The sequence below is a fragment of the Anser anser genome, assembly GCF_964211835.1.
Source record: "Anser anser genome assembly, chromosome: 2".
Lineage (NCBI taxonomy): Eukaryota > Metazoa > Chordata > Aves > Anseriformes > Anatidae > Anser > Anser anser.
Window position 1 is genome coordinate 3070574 of NC_139721.1, and position 21662 is coordinate 3092235.

A 21662-nucleotide genomic window follows, 5' to 3' on the forward strand; every position below is an offset into this window, starting at 1 on the left:
TCCCTTCCCTTCCCTTCCCTTCCCTTCCCTTCCCTTCCCTTCCCTTCCCTTCCCTTCCCTTCCCTTCCCTTCCCTTCCCTTCCCTTCCCTTCCCTTCCCTTCCCTTCCCTTCCCTTGTAAATTTTTGGAAAGGAAGAGGACTGAGGAAAGAAAAGGAGATATAAGTTACTGTTTCTCTGTGACAAAGTTGGCTCAAATTTCTTCTACAGTACTGCTGGAGTAAATGCAGTAATCAGTACTTACTCCAGTGTACACTCGTATCTTCAAGGCACTGAAAGCAAAACTTCACCCCCTGTGACTGGCATAAGCTCCCCCCGCCCCCGCGCACAAAGTGCTTACACTTTTAATTTTCAGGCACATCAGATTAAATTATCAGGAGCTGTATTTCATTAAATGCTACAATGGACCTTAACAACTCAGAACTCCCTTGAAGGCAGCATTCTTGCAAATGTCATTCAGCTTATCAGATTTTTATAAATTTGTACTTTCATGGCATTATGTACCATCCCTGCTGTGCTTCTGAGAACTGTAAATTCAATTGTTGATTTTTTTTTTTCCTTTTAAAAGGAAAGTGCTGGTTTTCTGTAAAGTCCTTTTAAATCTATGTATCTCCATCCGCTCATCTCACATACAGTAGTTTCTTTCCTGTATTTCTGTTGTATGTTAACATTAATGTAAAATAGGAAAATGACCTTGGACAAAAATTTAAACCTGTATCTTCTCGCAGAACAAATGTAAGGATGGGGTGGAAAGGGAGTTTTGAGCTATTGAAAAATGTTTAAAGGATAAAGAGATCATTGCAAGTAAAATGTAAATGCATCGTAGGCTATTTTTCAACTTTATATCACTCCAGTCTGACAATTAAACATATAGGTATAGATATATTTCCTTAAACGCTCCTTATAACTGCATAAATTGAAATAATCTCAAGGAACTCACAGTAAATTTTGTTTCTCATTCATCCCATACTTGCACATCCCATACTAGCCCCTCTTTATCCGGACTGGGTGGCATTTTCTAAGCTCATGAAGAGCTATAGGTGACAGGTTTACTCTTTCACCTCAAGCACTGTTCTAGGCTGTGTAACAAGGTGTCAGAGCACATCAACATATTGGTGTAATTAATTCTGAGACCAGGAGAAGAGGAAATACTATTTCTCCCACTATAGAGTTGGAAAATTGGCATGTAAATGTGGAATTTGACAAAAAATATTTATTTATTTATTTGTAGGGGAAGGATGGGATTAACCTGACAAAAGCCAGAAATACTCAGCTAGTCTACATCTGAAATGGTTGCCTACTCTTGCTTTGTAGTCAGGGGATAGAAATAGATATGTTCACAGCACAACTTGTAGGAAATCAGTGCAACGAAACATGGAAGTGATATTTATTTTAAACAAAATTTATCTCAGTGACTAGCTCTCACTCATACTGTCTCATAGATTTTGCTCACACTTGAGCACCCACATACTATAATCCATATAATCATAACAAGATCATCACTGAGGTGTGTGCATCAAGTAGTCTGGACAGAATGACTTGTGTAGGACAGGACAATCAGCACCAGCTCATATCCTCACTATGCCCTCTCTATGTTATTCTACAAAACAATGTTCATACCACAGAATCACAGAATGGTTTCAGTTGGAAGCGACCTTCAATATCATCTAATTCCAACTCCCCTGCCATGGGCAGGGACACATCCCACTACACCAGGTTGCTCAAAGCCCCATCCAGCCTGGCCTTGAGCACCTCCAGAGATGGGGCATCCACAACTTCTCTGGACAACCTGTGCCAGTGCCTCACCAGCCTCACAGAAAAGATCTTCTTCTGAATATCTAATCTAAATCTATCCTCTTTCAGTTTAAAGCCATTCCCCCTTGCCCTATCACTACACCCCCTGCCAAAGAGTCCCTCCCCAGCTTTCCTGTAGGCCCCCTTTAGGTTCTGGAAGGTCACTGTAAGGTCTCCCCAGAGCCTTCTCTTCTCCAGGCTGAACATCCCCTGCTCTCTCAGCCTGTCTTCATAGGAGAAGTGCTCCAGCCCCCTGATCATGTTTGTGGCCATCCTCTGGACTTGTTCTAATACTTTCATGTCCTTCTTGTGCTGGGGGCCCCAGAGCTGAACGCAGTGCTCCAGGCGAGGTCTCACGACAGCAGAGCAGAGGGGGACAATCCCCTCCTCACCCCGTTGGCCACGTTGCTTTTGGTGCAGGCCAGGATATGCTTGGCTTTCTGAGCTGTAAGCGCACATTGCTGGCTGGTTCTCCTCCATAAGTACCCCCAGGTCCTTCTCCTCAGACCTGCTCTCAATTCACTCTCTGCCCAGCCTGTGTTTGTGCTTGGGATTGCCCCAGCCCAGGTGCAGGACCTTGCACTTGGCCTTGTTGAACCTCATGAGGCTCACACAGGCCCACCTCTCAGGCCTGCACAGGCCCCTCTGGGTGGTGTCCCTTCCCTCCAGCATGTTGACTGTATCACAGAGCTTGGTGTCATTGGCAAACTTTATCACTTTGGTCATTTTCCATGGTGACCTGTAATTTCTATAATCCTTTCTCTAATGTTTCTTGTACTTTCTCACACAGAAATACCAATCTTAATATTACAAAGCTCCAGAAATTCATCTCATCCCACAGGAGACATCTAAAATTTATCAGGCGAATGGCTGTCTTAGAAAACCTATTTCCTCTTCTTGACTGTAAAGAGAGATGAGAATGTCTAGGTTGGCTAGATTTATCTCCCTCTGAACCAATGCTCACCTGATTGTCAAGGTTTGCTTCATAATCACTTGAGAAAAATTAGTGCCTTTAGCAGTTGAGTCACCCTCCCCATTTTTAAGATCAACTTCAGGGTGCAATGACTTGCATTCTTGAGGACAATTAATTTGATTAATCACCTGTCTTTTAGATTTCTAAGGTCTAGTGAGTTCACGCAATGTACCTTTATACCCTCCATAACCCTAGCTGCACTCCGTAACAGAAGTAAATAAGCCCACACTCGTACAGAAGACAGGATGGCAGGATCTGTGCAATCCATTGTGCCGAAGCTACTAGACTTTGCTGAAGTGTCTGACTTCTTATATTGTTATGTGTCTGATGTAGCTGTTCTGCCTCCAGAATCTGTGATATCTCTGTCTAGTGCTGATCTGTCAGGATATGCTAACTCTCATAACCACTATCTTGGATTTCCCAAAATGTCTTTCAGAAGATACCACAAGAGATATGCAAGATGGCATTAAATCTTGCTCTTCCATGTAAACATCTTAGTTATGTGAATTTTTCTTCTCCTGTACTGGCCAGATTTCCCCTCAATAGAGAGTCTATGCTTTGACCAAAGAGATCAGACTTCATCTTGGAGATTCTTCTCCTGAAGGTCTAAACTAGCAGATGGAGGGAAGTGGAAGAGTATTGTAAACATTCACGTTTCCTCATGGCCAAGTAGGATTAGGTGCAGAAGTTTTTTTTAAATTTTCCTCTTTCAGTACAGAGTCATGATTATGGTCAAGACTGAGAATTACTGAATTTACTTTTCATGATTTTGTTGGTAAAATGGGTGATAATTTTCAGGAAAACTTAGATCTTGTTAGTGACTACCAGAGTACCTTTTGGGTCCCAGTCTTTCATGGGTCTTACATCAGGTGAATAACCCTGATTTCTGTCCTAAGATTTCCATAGAAAGTGATTTCACCTTCAGATTACTGGAGCATTGAGCTGATGAATATTGAATTTTGCTGATAACTATTGAGTTTTTCTAATTAGCAGGCTTTCTTGCCAAAATCCTACCAAATAATTAAGATACTGACAAAAGACCATGTTCACTGACCACTTAAGGTTCTTTCCACATGAACCATGACCTTAAACACTGGTACTACAATGACCTTTTTTATTTTTATTTATTTTCTTACCATGTCCTGAGTTTAAAACAAACAAACAATCAAACAAAAAAAACTAAAACATGTTTGTACATACTGTCACTTACAACAGTTACCATTAGTTTATTTCCACTACTTGCTTTGCAAAAAACAAGGAGGTTTTCTTTGGGACAGGCAAACAAGGGAAAGCAGATAAATAACTCAGTGGTAAGTTTGGGGGATTTCATTCAAATAATTGCTGTGCTACAGACTCTTTGACCTCAGTGACATGAGGCAGACCTTCAGTGGGAAAGATCTGTCAATAAAGCTGTAGGTGTATTTTTATCCTTGTTTGAACAGAAGTAAATGAATGTGTGGAGGAATGCATGTTTGTACATGGTTTCCTTGATGAAAAGTAACTGATAGGAAAATAGCATGTACAGTCAGTACCTCGTGGTTTCCCAAGTGAATTAATTAGTGCTATGATTTGTTTTGTTTGTTTGTTTTTAATACAGTTGTGCCTGCAGTAAGGCATTCACCAGTATCTAAGTAGCCCCAAAAATAATGACCCTAAGTAGCATTATTTAACTAAAAAAAATGTTTCAACACATATCAGATCAGATCTACTGTCCTAATGACAAACACACTCTCTGATCTCAAAAAAAAAAAAAAAAAGTTGTGAGGAGAATTACATTTAGAAAAATAGCAAGTTTGTTAGCAGTTCAGCTGTTACTGGAGCAGGAGCCATAGAAGTGTGTTAGATAGACTGCCATGTTCTTGTCCTCTTGGGATGCATTTGTGCATCACCTTTAGAAAATATACGGCATGCTGCATAGATGTTCTGCAGCAAAATCTGTGTCCTTTTGATGTATGTGAAATCATAATGTCATAGGGGTCTTTTCTGTCAAACTGAGACTATACAGCTGCTCCCTGCGATGTTTAGTTCTTTTTATGTAACTGGCTTGCAGGAGGAAATGTATGTATCTATTCCACCGTGAATGGACATTTCAGCTGGTGTCAGGTTATAAAATCACTTTACACCACTTCTTCGAGTCAGTTTATGATCACTGGATATTGTGCCTTTGGTCCATGATATGGGGCATTGCCATATTGATTAAATGCCTTAGGCTGTTACAGGGGAAAAAATAAGGATATTTAATCAATAGACCTGCACTTTAGTTACTGTTCTTGTCAGGCTGGAACAGAAATAGCTCAGGGAAGGGGCAGCCTCTCATACAATTTGAGGGAGTTAAAGTTTGAAGAAAGCTAAATAATGCCTTTCCAGCCCTGTGAGTGAAAATAATCAATTTAGCAATCACAGGTGCCAAGACTGACAGCCAGGATCAGTATGGCTTAGGGGTTCAGAAAGGAGTACCCAAGAAGTCATGGCTAAAACACGAGTGGAATTAATGCTGTTCATTGCCTCTGGTCTGTCCAGATTGTGAATATTACATTTATGAGGATTAATTACCTCTCAAGATAAAACGTCTTTTTTTAGTGAGCTAGTTCAGGGGACAAGTCTCTCCACTTATGCGCTAGAGTAAAACTGAAGAAGAAATTTTCCCCCGAGTGCCTGACTTTGTTATTGAGCCTCATGACTGTGGTATTTTCTTGCCATTGTTTTGCTGTTATTATGTTGCTGTAACGCAAGAACTATATCTTTGCATATAGGATATGTTTGGATATATTCCCTGAAGAGCAGTCAAGCAGATGTGATTTATCTCACTTAATTTAAGATGCCTTCACTGTAAAAGCCTGCATTCACACTTACAGTCAAAGCTTTCATTACAATCAGTGCACAGAAACAGGCACTTTTAAGAGCACAGTTTGTCCCATATATTTTCAACATTTATCCCTGGCTGAGATGGTCCACAACGATCTTGTCCTTGCCTGTCTGTCCTCACTGAAGAAAAGGAACCTAGGGTAACCAGTTCTGAAGTTCTTCCACCCAATAAACACCTAGGACAAATGAATCTTGTCCCATAGGATATGGGAGGAGGTTTTAATTCTGTATTATAATGGTCAAGAATAGACATCACCTTCTGTTACATTTTAAAAGCAATTATGAAAAAAATCCAGGTTGGAAACAATACAACATCTGGAGGAACTAGAATTGTATAGATTATAAGAATGAAGACTGAGAGGAAACTTTTTTACACTGTACTTGTATAGGCCTCATAAAAAAAAAACAAACTGAGCATTCAGGGTTCTCAGAGAGGAAAACATAGCAAGAATCAGTTTCTAGAAGCTGGAGCCAGACGCTTTCCAGGTGGAGGGAAGACGCATGCTTCCTTATTTCTAACAGTAAGTGTAATGAACAGCTGGTGGATGTTACCAAAAGAACAGTGTTTTTTCATCGGTGTTCTTCTGATGTATTCCAGTCCTCGGTAGATGCCTTACTCAACGATTTCTCTAAGGAAGTGATTTATACCTGATGCAGAGGAAATGTGTGAAGCAAAGGCGGACAGGCTAGATTAATTAAGATTACTTAATTATCGCTTCATACCCCTAAAATGTAGGGATTCACAACAAAACTTTTTTTATTTTTTATCTTTTTCCAGAAAAATAACACAAAATAGCATGCCTGATTGTCTTTGTGCCAACACAGTGGTAGCTGAGGTGTCCTTGGTATTTGCTGCCTGCCTTTATTTATCTATTTTACTAGAGCATAAAAAGGAATCAACTATTAAGTAAGGTTCTTGGAGCTTGATACACTTCAATCATTACTTCTTGGGGTGGAAAGGACTGATGTATGTATTCAAGAGCAAATACAGCTTGACAGCATACAAGCTGTTAAGACAACTTGACCTCTGTGTGTCTGCTCTACGAACAGTAAGCTCAATTAGCTGTAATGCTTCCAGGTCTTGTAGCACCATTAGGAAATGCCTTATTCAGCTAAAACTGCATATTTTTTTTCTCTCTCTCTTTTCATTTTATTTTTTTAATATTTTTTTTTTCCCGATCTGTGAAATTGTTCATTTGCCTGATCCAAAACTGTGCTGGGATTATTCTAACAATTTAATTCTCTGAACGGTTGCAGTGTAGCGCTGGGGTACTGTGTAGTTTACTGGTAATAATGTGGCCACTGGATCCTTGTCCTTGGCTTCCACTAGATGATCGATCAGCCATTGTACTTCTTTCTTGTATTTCTTTTATTTTCTTGTTTACTTGGAAAACTGGGGATTTCAAGAGACATAGTGGCATCTAATGCTAATCAGTGTGTCTCATCAGTATTATAACAGTCCAGGACACAGACTGCTGAAGAACAATTCAGTTTCTAACCAAAAGTTTTAGCACTGTTTGAGCCATTTCAGTGGTTTCAAGATAACCAGAGAGTGTGTCAGGTGAGATAAAGAGCCTAGGGGAGACTTGCACCCTTCTGGTTTAGCAGCTGGAGGCCAGGTGGAATGCCGTAGAGCCTTTCAAATGGACTAGACTCCCAGACATCCGAATTTAGCCCAAAATTCAAACCTCGCTCCTTTTCCTGTCCCCCTTGCCTGAGGGAGGGGTTGACTACCCAGATGTATGCTTCTCATCCAATACCTGGCTAAGAAAACCACACATGTCTTGTCCTGAAGCTCTGCTGTCACTGCTCTCAAAAAGCTTCTTACTTTTTCACGTCCTCTGTATCTGAGATTTGGGGTTATGTTCCCTCTACCCATCATACATTTCTCAATGCTTAATTTTATTCACTTAGCACCCAAATACCTTTTGGCTTTACCTGGAACCGTAGCTTCTCAATAGGAGAAAAAGAAGATGGGTTAATGTGGTTTTAAGAGCTGTTCCCGAGTCGCTCTGCATTGATTTTGTGGAACTCTCCTTTTAATTGTGTTTTCTGTCTGACTTCTCGTAGCCTTCTGATGAAAACCAGTCTTCAAGTGCAGGCTTGATTTTACATTGATTATTGTCTTTGTTGTCTTTCTGTGACCCCTTCTGAACTGTGAACTCAGAGCTGTGACTTGGCTGTGAAGTGCTTTTTGTGTTTGTTTTTTTTTTTCCTCTCACGCTGACTATAACTGTGGATTAAACAACTGAACGCAACAGGCATCTGATCTTTCTCCTGTGCAAACAAAGAATGTTACTTCCTACCCTATATTAAACTGTCATTTGTTTCTAAACAGGAAACATATTAATAACTGACAACAAACTGCTTGCATTTAGATGCTGCGAGATGGGAGAAACAAGCAAAAAAACGCGTGTGCCTTATTCAGCATGGTTTGGGCAACTGTCTAGGCGGTGGCAAAGATCTGCATTTCTCATATTCTGGATATAGTAGTGCTGCCATAAAGAATCATTTGCTGCTGTACGCCTTGTAAAACTGTCTTGTTTCATTTCAAGGGGAGAAGGGCTGGTAAACACTTCTATTCCGCTTCAGCGCTGGGCACTTTGCACAGGGACTGGGGACCATTAGCATGGATTCTCCAGGGGTAAATCATGCCTGACCAACCTGACTGCTTGCTGCGACAAAATAGCTGGATTTGAGGGTAAGGGGAGAGGAAATGTCATTTTCCTCAATGGTAGCAAGGCTTTAGATATTGTACCCACAATGTTTTTCTGTTAGGACATTGCAGTCTGGGTCGGTAGACAACTTGTATGCAAGAACTGGATGGTTGGACTCAGAGGATAGTGGTCGATGGGTCGTACTCTACCTGGAGACCTGTAGTAAGCAGAGCGCTGCAGTGATATTTTGTGACCTGTCTTGTTTAACGTCTTTGTCAGTGATGCTAAAGAAGTGACAGATTGCACTCCCAATGACACCGCGTTGGAGGAGGGTCAGTCGGTAGGCTCGAGGACGGGGCTGCCATCCAGAAGGACCTGGACAGGCTGGAGGAATGTGCTGGCCAGAATCTGCCACAATTCAACGAGGACAAATGCAAAGCCCTGCACCATGGGGTTTGTTCCACCTGGATGAGGTGGCAGACGTTACTTTCCGGAGGAGATTGGAGAGGAAATCTCCTGAGATCTCTTCCAGCCTGAATTATCCTGTGATCCTATGTATGGCTCCTGCACAAGTGAAGCTTTGCAGGGTTCTCTGCAGTGCTACAAGTCTGAAGCACCATGAAGAAGAAAAATAATGCCATTTGGCTTGTTAAAGATAATCTGGAGAACAGTTTTGATTAGCTTTTTTGCCTCAGTAAGTACTTTGTTCAGCCGCTGGATACATTTTTGGAGGATACACAAAGTGTTAATTTATCTAGATTAGCGTTTTCTTTGCAACACAAACAATAAGTACTAATAATATGTCTAAATGCAATTATAGCTAATAAAGCACAGACTAGTTTTCTCAGGTTTAAAATACTTGTTATTTTTTCCTTTTCTCTTTTTCTTTTTCTTTTTTCTTTTTTTTATTTTTTTTTTTTGTCTCTTCACACATATGTATTCTCTTTGGCTACCCCAGAAAAATTTGGAAATTATTTTCTCTTTTATTAAAATGCTTCTTTCCCATACAAGCAAGGAATCCAGATACAGCACCCAATTTTCATCAGGAGCAAGAGCACGTTATCAGGTTATAAAAAAACAATTCTTATCTACTTGGCAGTGGAATAATTCATATATGTCATTTACTGAATCTTCAGAAGACCAGCAGGACACAGCCAGAACTGTATCAGATAACCTTCATCAGTAAAGAAAAAGGAGATTTCTTTGGTATTAACTATTTCTGAACCCAGATTCTGCATTTGTACTGTCATGACAACATCTAAATGGTGGATACTATAGGTATTTCCATAACGAGGTTATGTTTACGCTATTTTTTTTCAGGGAAAATGGAGATAAGTTTTCTTTTGTGGTCTAATTGAGTACCCAATCCAGCTCTTAGTGCCTCTGAGCTTTAGAATTGTATTTGTGCACACAAGGGTCTGAGCCAGGGTTATGGGTCCATGGGACTATCACACTCTGGGGAGCTCTGAATCTGAGAGTACTCTGTTCTGTAATGCACCAGTCATATTCTTGGTTCAAACTCAGTCAGGCTCCAGAAAAAAAATGAGAAATAAATTCAAGTATAAACACAGTGGATTGAAAACATCTCTGCTGTATATCATTACTATCTTTTGCGTCATGTGAAATGTATAACCCTATCAGCTGGTCCATCTGCACATAACCACAGGCTGTATAAAGGGCTATGCCAAGAAAATCCCAGTCATTTCCACCAACTCCTCTTCATTTGGACCGAGCTGCCGTGAAAATGATTTTGTATGGCCATCAGAAGGGCTGTTGGACTGCTGCCACAATATCCAGCTTGTGCTTGCTGGTGAGGACAGACTGTGGAGCTGTGGCGTGGTTGCTGCAACTGCTGGAGCTCATTCCTGCTGAAAGCACTGCCCGTCCCACAGAGCCATCCCCGTGGCAAGCGCCTTTGCCTGTCTTGTCCTCTAGATTGCATAATATTGCAAACAGCAAAATAAGGGGGAGAACTGAAGACCTGAAAGGTATCAGAGCAGTCAGAGTTGTGAACACTGGGTGCCGTTATCACTAGCACACGGCGGGTTTGAAAACTAATGATGCTACGTAATGAACCTATACAGATAGCTTTCTGAAAGGCATGCAGGTCAAAAAGGGTTAGTGCTGTTTTCCAGCAGTCTTATGTCTCCCGATATTATTGAAGATCAAAAGGGTTCTTTTCTTTCACTTAGAAAGTTTTTTTGTTATTGTTATTTTTTATTATTTCTTCTTGATCTTGTCATCCTCTCCTCCTTGCTGCTGCTGGTTACCTGAGCCCTTTTTGAAACCTGAAGCTCCAGCAGTTGCAGCACAGATAGTGCAAAGCTGAGGATCCACAGATGGATGTAGCTGCGAACAGGATGTAGAAATGACTTCAGCAATCCCTTCTGGTGCGCGCTGAGAGAAGTGAAAATTTAAATACACTATAATTAGTTTATGTACAGTATATAATATAGGCATATAAAATGCCCACTTGTATTTTGATCAGTTGATAACAGTTGTGCTTTAAAAATATATAAGTAACATATGGTGATTACGGCAAAGTTGTTTAATGAAGCTTTAATTGAAGTGAGTTGCTGTACTGTGAGGAGAAAGGCTAACAAGCAAGATCAAATGAGCAGGAGCAGAAAGCAGCGTTCCTGGAGCTGAGGTACGTATTTTACCAGCAAAGCTAGATGCACTGGCAGTGTTTTGAAAGAGAGTTTTAGTTTTCAAAGAAAAGTAAGTCTGAGGTTTTCAGCTTTTCAAGTAGATTTAAGGAAATGAAGAAGCATGTCAGGTTTGACATCCTCGCCGCTGTCCCTTCAGACTTAATGAAGTGTCACTAGAGCCTACGAGATAAAGCAATATTTAATCCCATATCTGTAGCTTCCTCCCCTCGGACTAGGTTCTCAGCTGCCAAAACTGGCAGAGGCTCAGCCTATGGCACTACATCAACGTTCACCACTTGATGGTCTCGTCCTTTGAGATGTTGACTCAGATTGATTTTACTGAAATGCATTAGGTTATTATTATTTTTTTTTTCCTCATTCCTTTTGGCTCTGCAGACTACGATGGAGCTATACTACAGTACAGTGGATGTTGCAGTATTCCGCGTAGTGCATCAACAACAGCACTGTCGTTTAACTTTTTTTTTTTTTTATGATCTCCGTGGCTGATGAGGATATGAGGAGAAAGGATGGGCATCTTGTTAATCAAATCTCTGGTGATATTAATAACACTGGCTGTAAGAAAAAAAAAATCACAGAGTGATAAAATTTGGCTTAGATGAAGAAATAGGGAAAGTAAAACAATTCATGGTGACTTTTCTGATTGCAACAGCAATTAGAGAGAGACAGAGAGACTGAAAGAGAATCTCTGAAAGGAACTTGCTGCACAAGAAATCAGTGTAACCAGAGCCACATACGCTCTGCATTGCCTTCCCAAACACACTGGACAAGCACTCGAATCCATCAGGTATCAAGTAAGTCCATTAACATTTTGACATGACCACAGTTCAGTCTGTGTAGCAGAAACAAATAAGTCATCCATCTGAGCATTTCCATTTCATAGGAGGGTAAAGAGAACAATTGTCACACTTTTTGTCTCAGTCTAAAAAAAAAATGCTGTATAAAAGAACCCTCTATTCTAACATGAAGTTAATTCTAGAATAGATAGTTACTACAGAATATTAACTTCTAGCTGACAAATAAAAGAATAAATCTGAAAAGATAACATTGTTCACTCACATATCTGATGTTTGCAGATGTTGGAGATATCAAGTGTTTTTCCAAAAAAAATAGAAAATGAGATTAATTTATGGGACAGTACAGGCAAGATGTTATATTTGTTTAACAGTTATTCATGTTGTCCTAAGCTAATTCTCTAAGGAACATGGGCAAGGTAAACATCCTCAGAGAGATAAAAGCAACTTCAGCCTTTCGTGATTTCCCTGAGAAATCTGAGAATTTTTTTGCTTGTTTTCTACTGAATATGAAATGAATCTTCCTCCAGAGAAGCCGTTGGAGAGAGATCCCTTAATCCCCGTGGATGAGGCAGAGATTCAGATGGGTGAGGACAGACGGAAAGACCCTTCTCCCATTACCTTTTCCAAGCAGTTGGCCTTCTGGACTCAAATTTTTAAAAGTCAGGGGTGATATATATATATATTTATTTATTTATTTATTTATAATTTTATACTTCCCTTGTGTTCCTTTTCACCTTGTCCTCGGGTGCATTGCTTATATGCCCATGCCATTTGTGGGTCTGTGTGTCTTGTCTGCCCTGTATAACTTTTCAACCATTTGGCTGGTGTCTGTAGAAACTGCTAAAATGGAAAATATTCAGTTTTACATCCCTACAGATTTTTGCAAAACCCTTACCCAGGTAGAGAGGAAATACTATTAACACCTCCACCAAGGGAATGGCTACAGGATGAATTCGTCCTGTTAGGTGTGAAATAACTCACACAGCAGAAGGCTTGTGAAAACTAGCTTTGACAGTGCTGGTGCTGTCTGAGTTACTAAATTTTGCAGTAAGCTTTGAAATGAGCCACCACTAATGCAACAGAGACCGTGAAACAAATGGACCAACGATGCACACCTGATTCAGCAGTGGATGCGTTGTGGTCATGGTGCTGAGATAAAAGCCGGAGAGACTTTGTAGGGAAGATCGTGTCTTTTATTAGGCTGACCATATATTTGAAAAACAAAAACAACAAACAGAGACTCTTTCAGGATCACAAACCCTTGGAGTGGCCAGGAAGAAGGGCTTATGTGCCTGAAAGTCTTCTGCTTCTTTCACTCAGCTATTTCCATCACTCTAATAAAAGATATGTGCTCTCCTCACAGCATGTGGTGACTGACATCATACTGATCTAAATTGGGAAATTAGGAGAAAGCTCCTGTAAAGTGAAGAAACAGTGTCCAGATAGGGGAAAAAATGTTATATATATATATATATACATATACATATATATATATGTATATTTAGTTATTTCAGTATCAGGACATGAAAATCTTTTACTTTCTTTTCTTTTTTTTAATATATATTTGTATATATTGTATAATATATATGTATATAATGTATATATGTATAATATATATATAATATATATATATATAATCTCTGATGATGACGTTAGGATCATAGGATGAGGAGGCTGCACTGACAGAGACAGATAGCTTTTGGCTACAAGAATCCCTAGCTTTATGACACTAAGTTGTATAGGATGGGATGGGATGGGGTGGGATAGTTCAGTTGGAAGGGACCTACAAAGATCATAAAGTCCAACCGCCTGACCACTTCAGGGCTGACCAAAAAATTAAAGCATGTTATTATAGGCGTTGTCCAAATGCCTCTTGAACACGGACAGGCGTGGGACATCAGCCACCTCCCCAGGAAGCCTGTTCCAGTGGTTGACCACCCTCACAGTAAATAAATTTGTCCTCACATCCTGAACCTCTTCTGGTGCAGCTTTGTGCCATTCCCACGCATCCTGTGTTCAGTTACGAGAGACCAACACCTCCCTCTCTGTTTCCCCTCCTCAGGAAGCTGTGGGGGCCAGCGAGGCCACCTCTGAGCCTCCTTTCCCCCAGATTAGGCACCCCAAGTGTCCTCAGCCTCCCCTCTCAGGACATGCCTGCCAGCCCTTTTACCAACTTTGTCGTCTCCTCTGGACGCTTCCAAGGCCCTTAACAACCTTTTTGTATTGTGGAGCCCAGAAATGCACACAATATTCAAGGTGTGGCCACACCAACACTACATATAGCAGGAGAATCGCCTCATTTCACCAGCTGTATTTAATGCATCCCAAAATGCAGTTTGTACTCAGCTGCCAGGGCACTGGCTCGTGTTGAGGCTGCTGTCGACGAGGGGGAATTTTTCTCCCCCTCGTTTGCAAAAAGACCTCAGCTTTCTGACGGAGCACACATGCAAATAAAAACTGTACCAATAAGGAGGTGGGTGTACTGGTGATGTGTAGGTACCAAGAGATTATCCATTTAATAGAGCCAAACACCTGGCTATTTAATAGAGGTCACCAGCTAAATCAGTTAGAAATGGCTTAGGCAGGCATGTGGAAGCAGTGCTGAGTTAGAAATAAGTGAATCCTAGCTTTGGCCACAAATGTGTGGAAAATGAAACTAAATTAAGTTGCTTCAGCCCTTTCACTGGCACAAACTGATATAAATTGGTTTCATTAAAAATCCCTAACATATTTTAAGGCTGCAGTCCTAACCTATTACGCTTTGTGTGGTTGCCGAAAGCTAGTAGCTTAGTGGCATTTTATGTAGAAAATGAACAGGGGACAAATAGAATTTTATTGCTTTCTAAATGAAAAGGCTGGGAAGTTTCAGAATAAAATTGATTTTCACATCTGGAAAAGTTCGCCTTATCATTAGCTCCGCGCTTGCTCTCTCTCTTTCTCTTCCCATTTTTCACTCCATTGTTTTCCACTTATTTTGCAAGGCAGCCCTGTAATTTCCATTCTCACTCATTCATGTTCCCAAATTGTGTTTTTATTTTCCGAGTGCAACGTTTGACAATGTTTGCACAGGGGCTGTTCAGCCGAAATGTTACTTGGATGGAGCAGGACAGGCACTGGCCTCTGCCTCATTTCACGCCTCTGGATGTAATACTTGCAACAGGTTTTGTTGGAACAGTTCCAAAAACCCCTATTTTGCAGTGGTAATTTGGTTCAAAATACTTAGAATAGCCTAACAGTATTCTAAACTTTTCTTTTTTTTCTGTTCTGGTAAATTGGCAAATTCCAGTTTAATAAGGAAAGGACTAAGGGAGCATGTGCTCCCCTCCAGTTATCCCGTAACTTGCAATGCGTTGTGCTTTGTGACTTATCGTAGACTCATAGATTCAAAGAATGGTTTAGGTTGGAAGGGACCTTAAATATCATATAATTCCAACCCCCTGCCATGGGGGGTGGGGGGGTCATTGAAAGAAGGTTTACAAAGGAAAAGAGCAGCTCTTCCATCAACTGCCGCTTCATCTGCTGTGCCGGGTCCAGGATGCTTGTGCCTGTGGATGATATTTTCTCACCCAGAAACAATCCAAGTGCGTTTCTCTTGTACCTCTTATAGCAACAAATGGAGTAATGTATACTGTTGATATTATTGGCATGAGGTTTGCGGATCTAAGGACGACCCTTGGGCTTCTTCAGGGATTGAATCCCTCTCCCGGAGAGGTGCACACTGTGATAGCTCCATGAAGTAGGATGTTTGGGAAGGAGGTGGTGGTCCATGCAGAAGGGCATGGACTGAAGACACATCTCAACCAGTGCAGCTTGCTGACAAACAAATAAACAAACAAACAAATAAATAAATAAATAGAAAAAAAATGAGAGGCATACCCATGTTTAATCTGGAGATGGTGAGGACACCACCCCCCCATGAATGTAGACTGCTGGTTGGAGAGCTCTGCGCACCTTGCTGAACTGTGCTGAGCTAGCTAGAGCTTGTTTTTTTTTACTAGTTTCCATGTCTTTTGGAAACTGGGGGAGAAAATCCGATGTTTGAAAGCAGAGCTCCGTGTTGGGAAAAAAGAATAAATAATAAAAAGTCACTCATAATGGCTCTCCTTGGCAACGGTCAAACTCTCATTTCATCCCTGGGCATCGTTCCTCTGTGTGAGACAGGTGGTGGGTTATGGAGAAGTGTGTTTGCTGGAGTCTGTACTGCCCCTGCCCACGCTGCTAGCTCTGTGCCGCTTTCATTAATTGGCTTCTCATTAAAAGGAGCACATTCTTTCCTCAGCCACAATAAAGCATTATCGCAATGGTCAGCTGTGAGTTTGGGCTATTGATTACAGGGTATTCTTGGGTTTGTTATGGCTTCCCAGCCAGTCTAAAACCAGAAAACTACCATGCCTTCCCCTTCATTTTGGGTTGCTAAAGTCGCATTAGGTAGACACAATTTTTCTAGCGAAGATATTCATCCCAGAAGTTTTGTCTCCAGTGCTGTCAGCTGGTCATCTTTTACAAGCACTGAATGCAATTTAAAGTGAATAAATTCAGTAAGATGTTTTGCCAAGAATTACTCAGCTCTTCGTGCCGAAATATTAATCGATAATACCTCTTTTAAAACTTCTCCTCACTCCAATCATTTTTATGGTCCTGCAATTTACTGCGTGGAAGCAAGGTAGTTAAAGATAGAAAACATCTGTTAAGTGGCATTACTATTAATATTTATCTGTCATTTACAGAGCTGCAAAAGGTGTGCACAGCACTTTCCCGTTGGTCAGCATGCCAGACAAGGCAGCCACTTTCCTAAGGACTGCTGTCGTGAATAGGTACAGGACAAAGAGACGCTGTAGTAAGAGAAATGCCTTCAAACAGTCCCATGAATCTTTCTGCCAAGGATGTCCTGTACTTCCTGATCAGCCGCGGGGGGCTTTTAAAATGAAAAGGGAAGGAGCGTGCCTGAATTTGCAGGAAGACAGCATCAGACCTCAGACCCTAAGAAAGGAAGATTAATTTAGAAATAGAAAATAAAATAAAGTGATGTACAGGTGTGTGCAGGACACAGAGCTCTGAATTAGATCTGGGCAATTTATTTTTTTTTTCATTTTGTTTTGCTTTGTTTTCCCTCTGAAGCTTTCCAGGATTTAATTTATTATTCTCAACTTGCTCTGGAGCAAATCCAAAATATTTATGGTTTTGTTTTTTTGGCTTCCTGTAATGAATATGCCTATTTTGGCAAAAATAAAATAAAATAAATAAAATATTTCTCACCCCAGTATTCTCAACAGCCTCACACCTAGCACAATCTTAGATGTCTATAGGTGATCTAGGGTCCAGTCATTACGTCTCATTCCTCTGTCTCCCAAGGGAAGAATCTACTCAACAGAGCTGTTGGTTACTATAGGGTCATTTTTTGGCAAGGAGTTGAATATTTGTTGGTGATGGTTTTGTACCTGCATCGGCTGTAGCCTGAGCGTTACACTGCTTCAAAGCATCAGAGGAAGGCAAAGCAGCTCTCCCAGAACAACTGCAAGCCTGCTACTGAGAAACTTGCGGGGAGCCTTCAGATTGGAGTAGACTTGGGGACAGAGATATTCTCGTGGGCTGCTTGCCTACAGCATATTCCTCAAGGGTGTCTGTCTGTCTGTGACACACTCTAGATGCTTGAGCTGTGCAGAAATTCACCGGACAATTACAGACACTTCAAGGGAACATTAAATGTGATGATGAGTACGCACTGAAGGAGCAGGAGGAGGAGAGAGAGAGGCTGTGTTTGTGAAGATGTAGAGCATGGTGGTTTATTTTGCTAGGTCACACTGAGGAAGGTCCTCGTCGTTGGCCTACGTGTAGAGTCAGTGCTCCACAACACCGTTCTCTACCAAGTCTCATGAACTTGACCTTAATAAATAAGGAAACTGCACACAATGTTTGCTCCCACATCCCACTCCGTAATTGAGATAATTGTGCTCGGTCATGAAAGAAGTATGTGAATCAGCATGTAGGCAATTCTAATAAGGGAGTGAGTTTGGAGAAAGAGCATTGTTCAGGCTTCACTAGCTTTCAGACATTGAAAATAGCACAAATATGCTTTTATAACTGAGGTTCCAAATACTGGTAATTACACTGATTATGCAGAGGATGTCTTGTTTTCATCTTTTATAAATCCTTTATTCCCCAACCATTGTAAGTGGACTAGGTTTTGCTTTTCTCTGATTAAAAATATATGAACAGAATCTCATTAGTTTCTATCTATTAACAGCAGGAGGAAAGCAATGTCAGAGCAGTTGTGCCTGACTGGGGAAATCATGGTATCACGTGCTGAATGAAGGTATAGCAGTATCCAGTGTCCAAAAACTGGAAATGAAGGCTTGAAAAATAGGTACCACCATGGAAATACTGGTCGGTCTTGGTCTTCCCAGGCTGTGTTTGATGAGTTTGTGTGGGGTCTAGTGATGTTCTACCTTCTCCAAAACTTCAAACTGTGTTGGAAGTCATGACAGAGATTTCATTCATGGGGGGATTTTAGACAAGATAATCTCTCTATCTCCCTCTATCTTTCTTCTCTCTATCTTTTATAACTTAAGAGGTTGGGGTTTTTTGTTTAAATTCTTCTTATTATTATAATTATTATTTATTTATTTGTTTATAAGATGTTGTATATTCTAGCCCTGCTTATGTTTGAGAGATATTTGCAGGAACTTTGCTTACATCCACATTGCTCTGAATTTGTTCTTTTTCAAGATATGGAACTTTATAAAAAACGTGAAAGGTGCGAGGAAAGAATGTAATGGTCTCCTTCTGTCACACTGGGTAAGTTACTGTCCCATACCAGGCAATAAGAGGAGCATTTGCAGGACACTCTTTAGTCACAGTTGCAGCTGGGTTTAAGAATGAGGAGCAATCCTGTATTTGCACTCTTCTCTGGTTTGGCAGGTCTCATTGCTGCTGCTTGCACAGTTCATTTGCGCTAATGCTGAAATAAAAGCTAATTTCTCCTGGGATAAGACAAATTCATGAACAGCAGGTCCGTATCTCTTGGGAAGATCACTGGAGAGACAAACACTTGAATGTCAGAGCCTGAAGGAAAAGTCTTTAAACCTAGAATTGTATTCCTGGGTTGTTTGGTACCAGCTGGGTATACTGAGATTTACTATGGCTGTAGTGAAGTCCTGGGCTTAAAGGACATTTCTAGAGCAAGCTGAAAACATCAGGAGCATCTCAGGCAGGGAGGACACGAGATAAGGACAAGCAGTTGAAGCAAATGTCAAGTGCACACTCTGGTAGAGAAACACTAAGAGGAGGATGCAAGCAAATCTGGGGACCCCTGAACAGAAGAAAATCAATTTTACTTTTTCTGCACATGTGAGCACAGGGTGTGAGCTTCTTGCTTTGGGTACACATGGGACATCACCTCCCAGCCTCACCTCTCACCAGCTTCTGCAAATGCAGCCAGTGAAGGAGCTGCCATTTGCCTGCGCAACGTGAAACAGCCTTAAATTACTTTGTAAAGGGCCTTAAAGTGCAGTGTACTTCTCTGGCTCTGAAATCCTGAAGAGAATGTAAGAAAGTGGATTTCTGTGAGTAAATTGTGAATGAGTAGTTTTCTCTGAACGCTTGTTTAATTGAGCTGCAGCTGGAGCTGATTATGTTTGTTTTTCCTTCAGTGTCTCTCATTTCCTTTCGTTTCCGTTAATTCCTGCTTTCATTGGGTAACTGTTGCTGTACAAAATTTAAAGAGCAGTAAAAAAAATGAAAGAAGAAAACAAGAAGAAAAAAAAAAGTGCATATTTTGGGAGCTTTTTATGACAGTTGTTCCTGAAGACACCTGTAAACTATTGAGCTGAATTGGGCTGCAGCTGCTGCTGACAGTGTGGGGTGTGAAGGAGAAGGGGTGTGACTCATTTTTCTGGTTGTTCCACCACCCTCTCCTTTAAGTTGGGCCATGGGTGCTGTGATGCTTCTTTAGTTGGGTCTTTGGGTCGAGAAAGTTCTAGACTGATGTAGTGCTTGAAGGGAAACATTGCTCCCACCTCAATTTGGGAAGAGACAGGGCATTGTTAGAGATGGAGGGTGTGTGTTATGGCATCTAAGAAGGCGTCTATGGTATCATTGCTGTGTATGAGAAGCCAAACTGCTACGTGTCCTGGGAAGGCAACACATAAATAGGTAACAAATTCTATCTTATCTTTCACTGTATGTGAGCACGAAGTGAGGATGGTCAAGGTGTATTTATCAATGGGCAGGACCTTGGCATTTGCTTTCCTGCCCTGTGGACCATCTTCTCTGCTTTGCTTATGTTACAGAACAGATGCTGGAGAAAGAAGATTAATTTAGGCAAAAACTGGGCTAGAAGCCCTAGCATAGGTCTGCTATGTTAAATTTGCCAAACATTACTCTCCTGAGGAAGCTTAACAACAGCAAAACAGAGGACACAGTGTGGTTTTCTGCAGGAGTCCATGTCTTATTTTTGAAAATTAAGTTACTTTGCTTTTCCAACCCCCCGCCCCCCCCCCTTTTTTTTTTTGATTCCATGTCATACCCAAGGGAGTACTCTTTGATTGTCTATGACTTTCAAAGCTCCATCTTCTGTAAGTATAGTTCTTTTAGTAAAGACATGGAGAGAAAAATCCTCCAGAGGATTTCAGAAGCATGACAAAAGCAAAATCTTGGTTGTTATATTTTTTTTTTTCTGGAAAAAGAAAGCTCCTTTCTCGTTTATTGTATGTCACCTCTCTCCTCCACCCCAAAAACATTTCTCCTTGGCATCTGTCAACTTCGGAGGGCCACAGACAGCTAGCAGTCTGCATCTTGTGTTGTTTAACAATTATTATGTAGGGAGACTAAGATGGAGGTCTCTGCTACTTTCTTCTGTGCACGGTGATTCATTTCCCATCATAAGCATTTTTTCTTCACCTCCAGTAAAAATGTCTTATGTCTTGCTCTTCTGAATTTCCTTTCTTTGGACATCAGCCTTTGTCAGCCTGTGCCATTCTCCTTAATGCTGCAAAAATACCCTGTGGCTGAATTCCCAAGATCACCTCTGTGAGAGATAGTCATGCAGCCATTCTTTACGTTAAGTATTTTTGCTGTCAACAGCTGTTTCTCAACCACTTCAGTGTCACTAAATGTACCTGAACACACACAACCAAACTGAGCCCAGTTTTCCCTTGAGTTTATGTCAATCCTATTTTCCTCAGTCATGCAATACTAAACAGATAACCAGGGTTTACAGTATGTCACCATGTCACAGTACCACATGGTAGCATGACAGCCTTGTGAAAAGATATCCTGTTTTAGTATTGCAACTGTGACTACTTGCCACGTCTTTTAGCCTACCCTTGATAGCACACACATTCAGTAAGAGGTGTCTGTGCAATGAGGTGGTAGCCTGGTCTTGGTCAGAGTTCTAGAAGGAAGCTTGAGGAAAAGCAATTTAGGACCAAGTCACTTTAAATTACCCTTGATCAAATTTCTGTTCTTTGGGTCTACATTATATCCTGGTTTCCTACGTAGGTTTTCTGAAGCTCTTGTTACAAATGGAACTTTCCCCTGGTGGTCAATGCTCTTAAAAAGCAGAGTTCCTTGGGGCAGCATCCCCTTCTTTCCTCTAACTTGTAGTTGCACAACGTGTGTGGTATTTTAATAGCACTGAATTAATAATTGTGGGTCCATATCAAAACACTTTATTTTCCCCCAGTAATTGTGCCTAAGCGCTTATATGTGTAATAGAATAATGCTTCCTTACTTTGGTTTTAAGGAAAAATTCTGCCTTAAGGACAGATTCCCTGCTACTCTGCTTCTTGTGGAGTATCACCAACTCTTTGCATGGAATTAAAAGTCAAGGTAGAATTAGCCTTCAAATTCACAGCACCCAGACCATCCAGCCTTCGGTTGTTGATTATCCCATCCACATGGTGCAAGTA

General features: G+C 40.9%; 1 protein-coding gene and 1 long non-coding RNA gene across 10 annotated transcripts in view; both read left to right on the plus strand.

Annotated features, from left to right (window-relative positions):
• Window positions 1-21662, plus strand: part of TSNARE1 (t-SNARE domain containing 1) — a 471236-nt gene that overhangs the window by 322034 nt on the left and 127540 nt on the right. The window lies entirely within an intron of this gene.
• The window catches only part of LOC310893857, a 35977-nt gene continuing 14373 nt past the window's right edge, over window positions 59-21662 (plus strand). Inside the window, exon 1 of the long non-coding RNA XR_014579370.1 lies at window positions 59-19905. This is a non-coding gene — a long non-coding RNA (uncharacterized lncRNA). The remainder of the gene's footprint in view (window positions 19906-21662) is intronic.